Source organism: Tupaia chinensis, unplaced genomic scaffold (genome assembly GCF_000334495.1).
Source record: "Tupaia chinensis unplaced genomic scaffold, TupChi_1.0 Scaffold000126_2, whole genome shotgun sequence".
Classification (NCBI taxonomy): domain Eukaryota; kingdom Metazoa; phylum Chordata; class Mammalia; order Scandentia; family Tupaiidae; genus Tupaia; species Tupaia belangeri.
In genome coordinates this window covers 3,402,219-3,416,618 of record NW_006159594.1, presented here as the reverse complement: position 1 = coordinate 3,416,618, position 14,400 = coordinate 3,402,219, and the positions used below count along the sequence as shown (strand labels likewise).

The 14,400-nt window shown below is 39.2% G+C and overlaps 1 long non-coding RNA gene across 2 annotated transcripts in view; it reads right to left on the bottom strand.

Moving 5' to 3' along the window:
- Window positions 1-14,400, bottom strand: part of LOC102473765 (uncharacterized) — a 23,216-nt gene that overhangs the window by 7,804 nt on the left and 1,012 nt on the right. Inside the window, exons 1-2 of one of the 2 annotated variants that reach the window (XR_003548755.1) lie at window positions 13,216-13,343; window positions 11,869-11,983 (exon numbers count right to left, since the gene is read on the bottom strand). This is a non-coding gene — a long non-coding RNA (uncharacterized LOC102473765). Of the gene's footprint in view, window positions 1-11,868; window positions 11,984-13,215; window positions 13,344-14,400 lie in introns of those variants that run through there. The other variant, XR_333992.3, reaches the window with a different exon arrangement.

The following is a 14,400-nucleotide window of genomic DNA, read 5'->3' as shown; positions in this document are numbered from 1 at the left end:
GACTGACATGCATGGCATTCCCTTTTGAAAAAGCAATGTAATACACTGTAAAGTTATATGTAATCCAATGTAATATAAAGAAGATTATGATGATAATAAAAATAAAATTAAAAAAAGAATTTATGGGTCAAAGAAATGGATTATTATCTGTTAAAGATAACTTTTTTTTTCCTTTATAGAGTATCCTTTATTGAGCTATTCCTTATTTCTTATTAAATTAAATATTTTTAAGCCTATTTTCTCCTGACAGCATTAGGTAATTTTTTAGTGTGGATATATGGGAGTGTTGCTAGTTTGTTATTGTACAGCTGACATGTATTTTTGTCTATTCCTTATTATCTTAATAGTTTCATGCTAAATATGTACCATAACCAATCTATTGCCTATGAGAAACATGTAAGATAATGCATTTACAGCCATTGTTTTATAGTATTGTCAACTGGAGTGTTGAGAAATGTACACATGTTGAAATATTCACTTTTTAAGCTAAATAACGTGATTGAAGCTATAAAAGAAATTAAAATAAAAAGAATGATTTATTTAAAAAAATAATAATAATCAGACATTAATTAGGCTTTCATTGCAAAATAAAGACTGAACATTATAAAGATTTCTAAAGTCACCATCCTAATAAAACAACTATTTTTGTTAGCTTTTTGTTTTGTGGAGAGGATGCATGTGCTATAGGATGCATGTGCTTGCCAGAAAGACAGAGAGAGACAGAAAGCGAGAAATCACCCACCCCCCCCGGAGGGATGGCCACACCGCAATCCCTTCTCCTCCATTTTCCTCTTGGGATCCTGGGCATGCATACACACGTGCCTAGCGTGAGTTTAAGCCACTGGGTCTGGGACTTGAACCACAGTCAACTACATGGGAGTCCAGCGACATAGCCATTACGCCATCTGTTGGTCCCTAAAACAACTACTTTTTATCCATAGAAGTACATCATCTTCCTTGACTTCACAGTAGTGTTCAAGACAGCTGACCACACCTTCCTTCTTGAAATATCATTTTCTTTGCTCAACACCCTTCCAGCCTGAAAGTCAGCTTTGATAGCACTTCCTCCTCAATAAGACCTCTTAATGTTGTAATTGTTTAGGGTTGAACATGGACCTTTCCCTTAGTTATTCTACAGTCATTTATCTAAATGCTAATGGTTCCTCAATATAAAATTTCCAAACATATCTATTTTCTGAGTTTTATACCTGTATACTGAAGTGTCTATTTGATTCTTCCACTTAGTTCTCTGAAAAAAAAATTCAACTTTGTGTTCCAAGTGAATTTTTAAGTTTTTGTTCTGCTATGGTTTAAATAACACTTGGCCCCCAAATGTTCACATTTTGAAATTTGGTCCCCAGTGTAATGTCATTGGGAAGTGGTAAAACCTTCAAGAGGTAAGGCCTAGTGGGTGCCATTAGGCTGTTGGAAGTTATGACACATTTTTGCATAGAAAAACATATAAAAAAATACATCATGACCTTTCTTACAACCCAATACTTGAATCACAGAGGCATCACCTTCATGAATGTATTAATGCTCTCTCATAAGATGAAATGAGTTTTACTTCTCATGAGAAGGAGCTAGTTCCAGTGAGTATGAGTTGTTACAAAAAGAACATGGCTGCCTCCAGTTCTCTCTCTTTGTATACACCTTCCATCCTTTCTGCTTCTGTCGGCTATGTTGTAACATAGCACCAGAGGCCAGCCTGATACTGGCCCCTTGCCATTGTACTTTCCAGCCACTAGATTCATAAGTGAAATAAACCTCTATTCTTTATAAATCAACCAGTCCGAGATATTTCTATTGACAACACAATAGCAAACTAAGACACCTTCCCAAATCTCTAAGCATACCAAAGTAAATGACAGTGTGATATATCAGAGATATACAGAAGAACTATGGAGACTGTAGTTAACATTTCCAGCCTTACTTGTGATCCATTTGAAAATTTTACCATTTCTGCTTCCATAAAATAGCTCAGTTTATCTACTTTTCCTCCTCTCCTCAGTTTCAAATCCAGTCTAAACCAATTTCATTTCTTTGACCTGGCATACAACAATGATCTCCAAAGAGGTTTCCCTTCTACCCTTGATTCTTTTCAGTCCATTTAACCACTAAAGATGAATAGCCCTAAATGTAAATGTATTCCTGCTACATTTCTGCTCAAAAGCTTCAGTAGCTTCCCTTAGGGTTAAAAGAAGAAATCCTGGGGCCAGAGCTGTGGTCTGGTGGTTAAGGCAGCCATATCCCAAAGAGCCAACCATGCAATTCAAGTTCCAGACCTGGTGGCTTCAGAAATATGCAGGGCACATGCATGTGCATGTGGAAAGTCTCAGATGGAAGGAGAAACAGAAAAAGGATCGCAATGTGACCATCCTCCATGGTGGGTGTTTTCTCCTCTCTACCTATCTGTCTGTCTCTCCCTGATAAACTCATGTGCCCTCTAGCAAAAACAAAACAAAACAAGATAAATCCTGAAAGCATAGCATATCTGATCCCTCAAGTGTCACCATTCTCCTCCCCATCATGCTCTACTCACTCTGGTCCTTCTTTCCCTTCTGTGACAGCATCAAACCCTTTCCCACTGAGTTTCTGTTCCTGCTTTTCTACCTGGAACGCTCCTTCCTTAAGCCTCCCTTTTATCTCTCTGATTCCTTCCTTGCTCCCTCAGAGATGTTACTTTGAGTAACCCCCTATTATATATTAACACCTACTTCAGAGCATTACTCATAGTCTAACTGCATATATAAATTTATACCTTTCTCCCTCACCGAACTGTGAGGTCCATATATCAGGAACCATATTTGTCTCTTTCAGTTTTGTATCCCTAGTGTCTAGTGCAATACCTGGCCTAGAGTAAATTTTTAATACTGAATGTGTGATTAGTTAAAATACTTTATTATTTTATATGTTGAATATTTTTCAATTAAACTGGTTTCATAAACACTAACTTGTCATCTTGTTTATTGTTTATAAAAGGTACATGAAATTTCATAAACTAAATATGACAAAAAGTATTTAATTATTTCCCCATTTCTTGAGAATTGTTACCTATTTTCACTTTTATAACTAACATTGTTATAATAGAGCTGCTTCCGTTTATTTCAAGTACTGCCTTGAGAAAAACCCACAGGATTGAGACTCACAGAATTATAACTTCTGAATATTTTCCTTGTTATGTTCACTAATTTTTCTTCAAAAGTATTAGAACACATTACAGTACCCCCCAAATGACTAACTGTGGATAGATTAGTTACAGTTCTTAAATGTCTACCAAAGAAAATATGCCAATGCTATGTGAACTCCAGGTCTTGCCACACAGTCTCTTCATGTAGACCATATACTCATTTTATGAGTTGCAACAGGATTGACAATAGTAAAGTCTAATTTTTTTTATCAGTCTCAGGAACATTTCGCACTATATTTTATGTGTAGTAAACTTATAATGACATGAAGATGTCTGTTGAGAAAGAGATGTTTATTGTGAATATGACATTATAAGTCTTATCTAGAGCCCAGGTATTTTAGTTGATTCAGCTATCAAAAGTAATAAAATGACTAGTTCTTTTAAAAAGAATTTTGTTGGGGACCAGCAGTTAGCATAATGGCTATGTCTCTGGACTCCCACGTAGTCAATCCCGGTTCACGTCCTGGACCCGGGGCCTTAAAACTCACGCCGGGCGCATGTGCGTGCGTGCCCAAGATCCCGAGAGGAGAATGGAGGAGAAAGGATTGTGGCATGACCATCCCCCCTGGGGGGTGATTTCTCACTTTCTGTCTCTCTGTCTCTGTCTGGCTGACGAGTGCACATCGTCCTATAGTGAAAACCTCTCAAAAAAAAATTGTTAAAGTTTACTCATGTATTTTTTCCATTAGAGAGAAACACAAAGAGAAAGAAAGACAGTGAGAGAGAGAGAGGACAATACCCACAACAGCATCTTCAGGCCATGATCCACACTCCTAGTCTCAGTCATTCCAGATCACGGACATGGATGTATGCTCAGAGTACTCAGGGAGGTCTTGGGATTCAAACTCAGGACCTTTTCAATGTGGGTCCCTTTGTGTTACCACTGCATCAATACTTGAACCATGACTTTTTTAAAAAATTGTAAATGTGTTTTAATGTTAGAAAGTGAGTGTATTTGTAGGAGAGAAAGAGGGAGAGAGAAAGCACACACACACAACCACACACAACAGGGCCTAGTCACTACCACAATCTTTTTGTTTTCAATTCTCCATGCTGGCAGGATCCTAGGTACATGTGCATGCTCTCACCATGTTTTTCAAGCCAAAGAGGCCAGGAACTAAACCCTAGCTGCCCACATAGCATCTGGCTTGGAAACAGTCCCCTCTGTGCATCATCTCTCCACTCTGCTATGAGCCTGGCCCGCACGACTAGTTCTTTTAACTTGTGAGCCAAAGCCAGGAACTCATTACTTTTACTAAAGGATGCATTATAAAAACTTGAATTATGAACACTGTAAATATTTTTCAAAAATATTTATTGATAAAGATGATAAAACTCAAAAAGTTTTTAATAAATACCTTTTTTGTTTGTTTAAAAAATGAATATATTAATATATATTCTCAGGTGAGAATAGACACGGGACAGAAAGCAGACAAAGTGGTAGATCTTTCAGAGCCCACAGCATACCAGGAACAAAGCCCCTTGCTGATAGAACTATGACTCTCTTTCTAGAAAGGTGTCTGGTTTGGGTCAGTTCTAGATGGCAAGTGTTGTGATAGGATGGATTTGAATCCTATTCAGTCTTGTTAGCTTTTGGAAAACTGGAACAGTCCAATGCCCACACATGCATATAACCCGGGATGAACGTAACTTGGTTCCTAACTTACTGTGTCAAGTAGACTCAACCTGCCAATGCAGCAGAATTCGGTTTTCCAGAGCTCTTCACTTCACTAATGAAGCTCTTTCTCTCCTCTCTCCATTTCTTTCTCCCTTTCAATAAATAAATAAGTCAAACTCACCAGGGCCCACCCTTCTGGACACTGTAGAGGATATAATAAAGATTTTAGCAAGGCTCAAGCAAGAAAGATGATACCCATGGATACATACTTTTGCAGTGTAAGCCAATCGTGGTTAAGAGGCATAGAAGAGACATAGGTAGAGTGGAAGATGTCTTCAACTGAAGCAATCAGTGAATATTTCCACCAAGGAGACATTTCAGAGAGCTCAAAGAAAAACAGGGCATGATTGAGATATACAAAGATGGGGCCTAGAAATTGGAAACAGACAGGCCCCATCTTTGCCCTTTTTGGTCTCTTTGTAACAAAGGCAAAGAAGACTGATTTCACTTTTAAAGTGCTTTATTTATTTATTTATTTATTTATTTATTTATTTATTTATTCTCATTTCAGGTTTTCTTGACTGGTTATCCTAGGGCAGTACTTCGTAAACTTTAATGTGTAAATGAATTACCTGGAGATCTTATTAAAGTACAGATTCTGACTCACTAGGTCTGGGATAGGAAAGACAGCTGCATTTCTAACAAATTCCCAGGTAAGGCTGAAGCTGCTACATGGGAAGAACACTTTGGAAAGCAATAGCTTCTGCCATAGTTTCCAAGGGGAGGCAGTATTCGAAGATTAAAGGGCCCAATACGGCTGTGCAAATCCATTTGGCCTGGAGAGTTAGGGAACAGAAGAGCAGGATATTCTTTCACCAAGAGTCTTTTGGAGGGCTCAGGGACAGAAGAATACGAACTGCTATATGCGGTATTGGAGAACCCACGGTCTCATCTCAGATTGTGGATGGATACATAGTTCTAGCTTCTCTAAACTAGCAGAACAGAAACTCGGGATGAGAGAGCAGCTCTGTGTGGTTGCTGACTAGCTTATGTCCTGGCAGAATAAGAGATTCTTTGTTAGCTCAAAGCCTAGCAGCTTTTCTGGATCTGAGTGGAGACAGAGTCATTTTAAACCAAAAATAGGTCTTTCAAAAAATATTGCTGAAATGAAGGAAGCAGAAATTGAAATGGGCCAGTCTACTAAACTCCGAACCTAATGCAACGAATCATGTCTGAGTTAAGGTGCAGGCTCTGCTGCTGCAGAGTGATCAAAACAATTTGTATTTAAAAACTTTTTTCATCTAGACACTTCTCTACAGGACTTTTAATTCAAGCCACTCAAGAGATAAGGGAAGAAGAACCACATTTAGCGATTTATGACCAAACTTCAGAACAGTCAGTGTTTAAACTGATTTATGCAATAGGAAGAATTTCTTTAGAATATCTGAATTGAGTCCTAACTTAATAACACAAATGCTAAATGCTCTAAGCTATCAATCTGTCTCCTTAGGCTTTTCCTTTGGAAGCATAGTAAAGGTAGAAATATTAGGACATCTGGACAGAAGGTGAAAAATTTTTAAAAGCATTTTCTATGTATGTAAAGTGGTTTTTGTGAAAACAGAAATGCTATATTGCATCTGTGGAGATAAAATATGATTGCCTGTGGCAGCAGCGAAGCTTCTAAGAAACATCTCAGATTGGAAATTCAAAACACACTCACGGTATCCCCCTCTCATTTTTCTTGATGTTACTAAGATGGGTAGTCATGAAATAAAGTAAGAAAATGTATTCAGTATCTGCTGTAGTCAGGTACTGTCCTAAACATGTTATATATGTGCTCCCTCTTAACCCTCTAATTAAAACCATAAGTAGATAGTAAGATGCGTATTTTAAAGACTGATAATTAGAGAAGTTGTAGAATTTACCCAAGATTGTACAGCAAGAAAGATTGAAAAAGAGTTTGAAATCCAGATCTGTCTAGTATAAAATCCAGGCCCTTATTACCATTACATGCAGCTATCTAACACCAGATTGTCTGATGTCTCTTAGTGAGGACATGGGCTCCCATTAGATGTTGAGTTACATTGCAAAGTCCATGGAGTTAGTGAAAGTTCAAATCAAAAGACCTTTATGATCCCTCTCAACCTTTGCATACACCCTCTAACCATAGTGTCTTCATACATGCTATTTTCTCTGCTTGACATTCTCTTTCTTCACTTCTATTTTGTTTATTTAACTATACTTCAGATGTATCCTGAAGACCTCAGTTTAGTCATTATTTCTTCAGAAAGTTGTCTTTTCTTTTGTTCACTGTTTCCATTTACTTTTAATAATACAATATACCTTTTGATGGTAAAACATATCACAGATGCAACTTTATATTTATGAATATGTTCTAAATACAGATTCCTTATCTTTAAAATGAGTTATTTGTCCCTCATGACTCACCTGAATGGTGATACATCTTCTGTTGAAGGGCTCCTGACTGTCTATTAGACGTTGTGTGAGATAATTAAGAAACCCTTAAGACTCGTTCCTGACACTTGAGGAACTATCAAATTGAAGGAGGTAGCTCAGAAGTATAAAACTACTAGAGGCAACCAAGTTCAAGATGTAACCAAGCCTTTTTTGCAAGACAAAAACTGCTTTGTTTCATTTTTTTTCCCAAGGACCTGTCTCTCTTTCTATTGTTTATCTAATCTATATGTTGGTATATGAAAGGCAAAGCAGCTTAGAGGATAAAGTAATCTAATTAGAGAAGTAAAAAGAAGCTTGGATAACAATGGAAAACCAATAAAAGTAAGAGGGAAGGAAGGAGAACTGCAATTGGCCATGTCTGTCAAAAATTTTCTTTCTTATAGTGAATGGCACAGGATCAACGTTCACCAAATGTTATGCCAATAGTTGATATTTATCCTGGCTCTTAAGAGCATAGAAGAGAAAGAATGCCTATGTAAATTAGAGACAGAAGGTGGTACTCTAGAAATTAGTAAAAAGAATAAGGTGGACGCCAGTTATAAGGCAGCTCAAATCCTTAAAGGATAAAACTGTACCAAAAGTTAATCATGCGAAAAACAGAATAGGTCCTCCATTAGTCTATCTGAATGCTGCAGGTCTCCCAGACCCTGTCATATGGATGTCACTAGAAGTGATTACTTTCATTCCTAATTTACAAATGATACATATATGCAATAACCATGGACCTGTTCCTAGCTTAGAAATGCTGTTACTACCTGGGAAAAGCGAAACGAAATCTAAAATTTTATGATAATCTAAAGTTTTGAAGGAGGATGAGAAGAAATTATAAAATAGGATTCACAGGGAACTAAACTAAATATTCCTCTTCAACAATATATTTTTTCTCTCTCTCACTACCAGAAGTCTTTCTCTTATTTTTCCATATTCCAAAGTGAAAATGTTCCCTAGAGACTTCAAAATACTGTCAAAATCACACACCTTTCGAAAGTTGCTAGTCTTCCATACCTGAGTGTGAATTAATTTAATTGAGCTATGTTACTTCTCACTTATAGTATACTAAAGGAATGCTGATTGATTGTTTTTTGAAAGATTTTTGTTATAAGGCGTGCACACTCACCAGAGAGAGACAGGAGACAGAAAGTGAGAAATCACCCCCTGGGAAGATGGCCATGTCACAATCCCTTCTCCTTCAGTCACCTCTTGGGATTATGGGCATACATGCACAGGCACCCAGCATGAGTTTGAAGCCACTGGATCTGGGACTCGAACCATGGTTGACTATGTTGGGGTCCAGTGATGTAACTGTTATGCCATCTGCTGGTCCCCAAGAATGCTGATAACAACAAAGATCAACAGACAACCTGGGTGACATACGAATGCTGTGATTTGGATAATGATTTGTTCCCCTAATGTTCGCATGTTTTTTTAATTTAGATGTCCCCTAAAAATGTGTTGGGACTGTGGGACCATCAATTGGCGTAATGGCTATGTCACTGGACTCCCACGTAGTCAACCGCAGTTCTAGTCCCAGACCTGATGGCTTAAACTCACACTGGGTGCATGTGCGTGCATGTTCAAGATCCCGAGGGGAGAATGGAGGGGAGGGGATTCCGGGGGGCCTATTCCCCCCCCCCCCCCCGGGGGGGGGGTGATTTCTCTTTCTCTGTCTCCCGTGCAGGCGCCCTGTAACAAAAACCTCTCAAAAAAAAAAAATGTGTTGGGACTTCATGTGTTGGAACTTGATTGTTACATACAGGTGTTAAATGAAAATTTCTTTATGGTGTCCCAGAGTGGGGCTTTTGGGTGTGATAGTGTCATTAGTGCAGGACCCCTGTGATTGAGTTCTGGTAGGTTTATACACATAGTGAATGAGAACAGAACAAAACACAGAAACATGGCCAGCCACTCTGCTCAAGATCCTATCCTCCTCAGGATATTGTAGCTCACCAGAAGTTAGACCCTGTACTTCCAAACTGCAAGGTGAATAAACTTCTATTTCTTTCTTTATTTCTTTCTTTCTTTCTTTCTTTCTTTCTTTCTTTCTTTCTTTCTTTCTTTCTTTCTTTCTTTCTTTTTTTTTTTTTTTTTGCCACTCAAGAAGCTTTCTCTATTTTATTTCTTCGGGAAAGGAAAATGAAGTCTTTCCATCAGAAATGGTAGAGATATATATTTATATATATTTATATATATACATATGTACAATTTCTTTTGTAGTTGGACATCCCAAAGCCTAGTCTGTTCATATTTTTTTTTCTATTTTTTTTTCCTACTAATGCCTTCTCTTCTCCCTGCCCCTGTACCCAGGCCAGGTTCTGGGGCAGGTATAGTGAGGGGTGAGTGGAATGGGCAGTGGTGCAGGGATAGCCTTCCACCCAGCTCAGAGACCTGGTGAGGACCACCCAGAAGGGGCTGTGCAGAGGGTCAGAGGCCACGAAGAGGGTACTTCTGTTTTTGTGGGGGTCGCACAGCTCATTAAACAGTCACCAGTCAAGGGAGGAGGCTGATCAGGGGCCAGGGGACTTGCTCACAGTAGTTACTAGCTCTCTCCATTCTGGCCCCAAACTTTGGGGGTAGAAGAGAGAGCAAAAAAGAGAGAAATCTAAGGGCCAAGCCTCCTCCAATTTTTATTGCTGGTGAATTAAAATTTGCTTTTCCCTTTCTGTCTTGGAGAGATGGCCTCTGAGAGGGCCCCAAGAGAAGAGATGTTACTGTCCCAGCCCAACGAATGGCCATGCAGGGCCTACCCTGGGCAAATGCTGGGCCACCTCCAAGCCCTGGGAACTGAGAGGTCAATGTTCCTCTCAGCTCAGCCTTGTTTTTCCAGGACAATCCCACCCAAGCCCCTGCCCCTGCCCCTGCCCCTGTCCCTGCCCCTGCACAAGGGCCTTGGGCTCAGACGGGCCAGTGGTGCTGGTAAGTAGGCAGTGTACCAAAGGTCATCCAGCCTCAGGTATTTCTGCTGGCAATGCAATAACAGACTAAGACAGAAAATAAGGCCAGAATGAGAACAATAAGCACATGGAAAAGGCTTTAGAATACTGGGGAAGGAAGGTACAAAAGAAACAGAAATGAATTAACCTATATTTTTACATATTTCAAGACCAACCAAAGCTGTTGCTGTATATACCAAAAGAGGAAAAGAAATTTCCTTTTTGAACCCTTTTGGAAAGAATGAGAATATGAATCTGGTATCATTATAAAACTCAAACACTAAATATTGAGTCATTGAAAAAGTCATGACACATTTTTGCATAGAAAAATATGTCATAACTTTTCCAACAACCCAATAGGTTTCTTGGATAGTTTAATGACATAGCTCTTATGGGAAAATGAATGAGAGTCTAAGCAACTTTACTGGACTCTTCTGGCTCTTACAACAATTACTAATTTTAAGAAATGTAATCAAGATTGAACCATAGGAAATTCACAATATTCAAGAGACTATGACCAACAAAAATGTCAGTTACACATAGTTCAGCTTAAAAGTTGATAAGTTCATGACTTCATGAGTTTACCTGAAATCACTTCATCAGAATGAGGAATTTGAAAAGCTACCAGGAATGTCATATAGTACAGTGACTTAAAAAAATGTATAAATGATACTGTTAAAAATAGTTATGTTATAATGCCTAGATCCAGGATCAAGTTCTCCGTGTCCATGTCAATTTATTCCATTTGTTATTTAGACAGAACATCCTTCTAAACAGCCCTAGGCATCCTAAGACATCTAAATCCATGGATGTTTTAGACCGAGGTTGACAATGGGTATTATGGGTTTCAGTGCATCTCTGGGTGAACTCAGTTTTTAATTGCACTACCTAATGCTCACAAGGAGGATTCTCCTGTGTGATCTGGTGTCCTGACAACTAGAACCTAACTTATGCCATAAGGGAAGACGGATTTATTATTCCTTTTCTTTCCTAGAATATAAAAGAAATTTAAGTCTCTCATTTAGCATCTCAAAGACTCTTAAGGTCTTTTTCAGTTCTATCATTTCAGTATTAGATCTTATTGGGTGTGTGTCTGTGGGGGGGGGGGACTATGCTTGTTTTCATAGGCATAGGGTATTTTTGTAATTATATGTAAGAAACAGGTAACACTAGTAGTTCTTTGCTTTTCTCTGTACTGAGCTTTTTCACACTGGACTTCTCTTTAATATCATGCATTATTTGCCAGAAAGAATTTAGAATGAATACAATGAATCTAAGCTAACAAAGCACTTTACTTGATAAAGCACAGAGCCCTCCCTGTATAAATGTTTATATCCTGTTCTTGTTCTTTATGAGCTTACCATTATTGTGATTTTTAAAAATACTACTTCTTAGGAACTGTGGGAGGCAGAACAGAGACACAGAAGATTTTGATCATGGAAACTGTTGCTTATTCTGCAAATATTTGTAACTACCTGTTATGGGATAGGGCCTGGGCTAGGTACTTCCTTCTTTCATACCTTGTGGAAGGCTTCTTGTGTAAACACCCAAGCATTCTCTCCCCCAACCCCCATTTGGGAGTTCTGCATGCTTAAAATGCTTCCCATAGATAAGTGGTGGTCTAGTCACCAGGCAGCAATAGATTAGCTCACCTGCAGGAGAATCACTCAAAGCACTCCCAGGTATGGACTGAGGCAGACACTACACTGGTGACCTGAACGTGTTAGAGGGCACTTTGTACAGAAGTGTGTGTCATCCTGAATAGATCTGCAATAATGAGAAAAAGAAGAGGAAAAAACAAATTTTTTTTTAAAAAAGGTGATGGAGGAAGGTAGTGACTGACCAAAGAAACTAGTACAGAAATATCTTCTCAAAATTACTGAATTACTCAAATGTTGATTCCAGAATTTTGCAAACAGCATCTCAATACATTAAAATAACTTGCAAAATCAAAGAAGATTGCTACTTTAGACAGCTTCTGTAAAGTGGTAGGACTTCCTTATGCCTATTCAGATTTGATATAGACAATGTGTAGATAAAAACAAGTATCTTAAACTCTCAATGTTTAAAACCCTCAGACATACAACTAATTCTCTGAACCTTCACAAAGATGCCCTGAGCATTGTTCTCCATTTCACAGAAGAGGAAAGTATAGTTTATGATCTGAGCCACAGGCCCATGGAAGCCTGATAGGAAAATGCCTGAAGTTTAGACTAGGACCCCAGAGCACTAAACTACTCCACCACAAGTCTCTCTAGGGATAAGGCACACATGACTTTATCAGGGAAATCTATTTTCATAAAATGGCAACAGCAAATTTTGTGATTTTTTTTAAAAAAATAATACTTCTTAGGAACCGTGGTAGGTAGAACAGAGACACAAAAGTATCCTAGGTATCCCCATTTCTCTCATTCTTTCCCTCCAAAGCACTTTTTGCAACCTAACTCATCTGGAAGTTTAGTTTGGATTATGGCACTCTTTTCTCCCTGGCATCTTTGCTACTTTCACGGGGCCTACAAAACAATGTGAAAGCACCACAGACTGGCAATTAGGTCTTCCACCTAATTTTTTCATCTTCTTTTTCCACCTGTGTCTCCATGACTACTCCAACCCTCTTTCCCATTTCCTTATGCTACTTCTTGCCAGCTGTATTCCAACCAAGCAGACCATCTAACTATCCTGCCTCCTTCATACCACCATCTAACATCCCAGAGGCAGGGCAGGGGGAAGTAGGATGCAAATTTTAAAGCTTCTCCAAAGAACTCAGTAGTCAAGATTAATATTTTAATGCAGTATTTTGTAAAAATCAAAGTTAATGCAAAAACGCATAATAAAAAAATTTCAGATGAAGATGGATTCAGTATGACTGATTTCTTTCCATTTCGCTTCAGAATCTAGAATGCCTTCAAGGGCCATTGTTACTGCAGTGCTTCCAACTGAGGTACTTTTAATAATGTTTCCCAAAGTTAGTTCTCAAAACTGCTTTCCACATTACTAACCCCTCTTTTCTTGAATGCTCCGGCATTTATTTGTAGCTCTTTTCTGTCAGGAAAACTTATTTCCCCCTAGAAACGGGTAGTACTTTGAAGGCAGTCTGAGTCATCTTGGCTCCTTTCCAGAGTCTTCTCAAACCACAGTGGGCATTCAGCACCTTTTTATTAAAAGAATGCAGAAATCATTGGCTTAAATTGTCTGTCTGTAGGATTGAGAAGGGAAGAGACCCAGATGTGTTGTGTTTGGTCCATAGAGTCTTGAAAATACTGAATTTGTTAACAAGATGTAAAGAAGCAGCTATTTTACGTGAAAATAAAAATCAACATCTCTACCATGTCTTGACAAAGCAGAAAAATCTAGCAAAACTGGGTCCAAATTCTTTTTTTTTAATTTTTTTTTCATTTCATTTTCTTCCATACATTCAATCACATTTATTTGTCTTACAAAATGAATATTTAAACAGGTGAACATTTCTCCCTAGTACTGTTGATAAAACTACGAAATATCTTCAACAGATAATACCACACCTCTTTGTGCCATTAATACTTGAATTCTTCCCTGATATAGCAATATAGAGACGAACAACGGTCCTGCCTTTAGAAAGCTCTCTTCAGTTCTACCCGTTTCTCTCCTCTCCCTTGCCTGCCTGCCCCATTAGCTCTTAAGAGTTTACGACCCAAGACATGAAGGAAGTCGTGCACTGGATAAAATACCACGGGCTGTGTCCACTTTTTCTTTCCTGGAGAATAAATGTTTCTTCGTTGTTTTTCTAATAGTCTTGCAGAGGCTCACAGAAACAGCCGCCCCTTTTTAGCCCACAAACTTCCCACCACCCGTGAAACTCGCATTGCCCTCCACACTGAGCAGTTTCTGCCTGGTCCTTTGCTGAGGGCCGCTGCCCTCCTCAGGCCCTTTTCTTCCTCCCCACCTACTGTGTTTAGGAGCCTGGGACAGGTCCCCAGCCCCCCCACCGCCGCTCTTTGCCCCGGACCAGGGCTCTGGGGCTCGCCTACGGCGACACTGGGCATGCTCAGAGGCGGCCGCGGGGGCAGGTTTGCTTGGTAGGCGCTCGCACTCGGCTGCGGGCGGTCGCGCGGCTGCAGCTGGAGCTCCAGCGCCCGGCGTTGGAGTTGCTGGGAGTTTCCCCCCCTGCCCCTCCTTCTTCGCGCGCGGCAGCAGGCGCCGGCGAG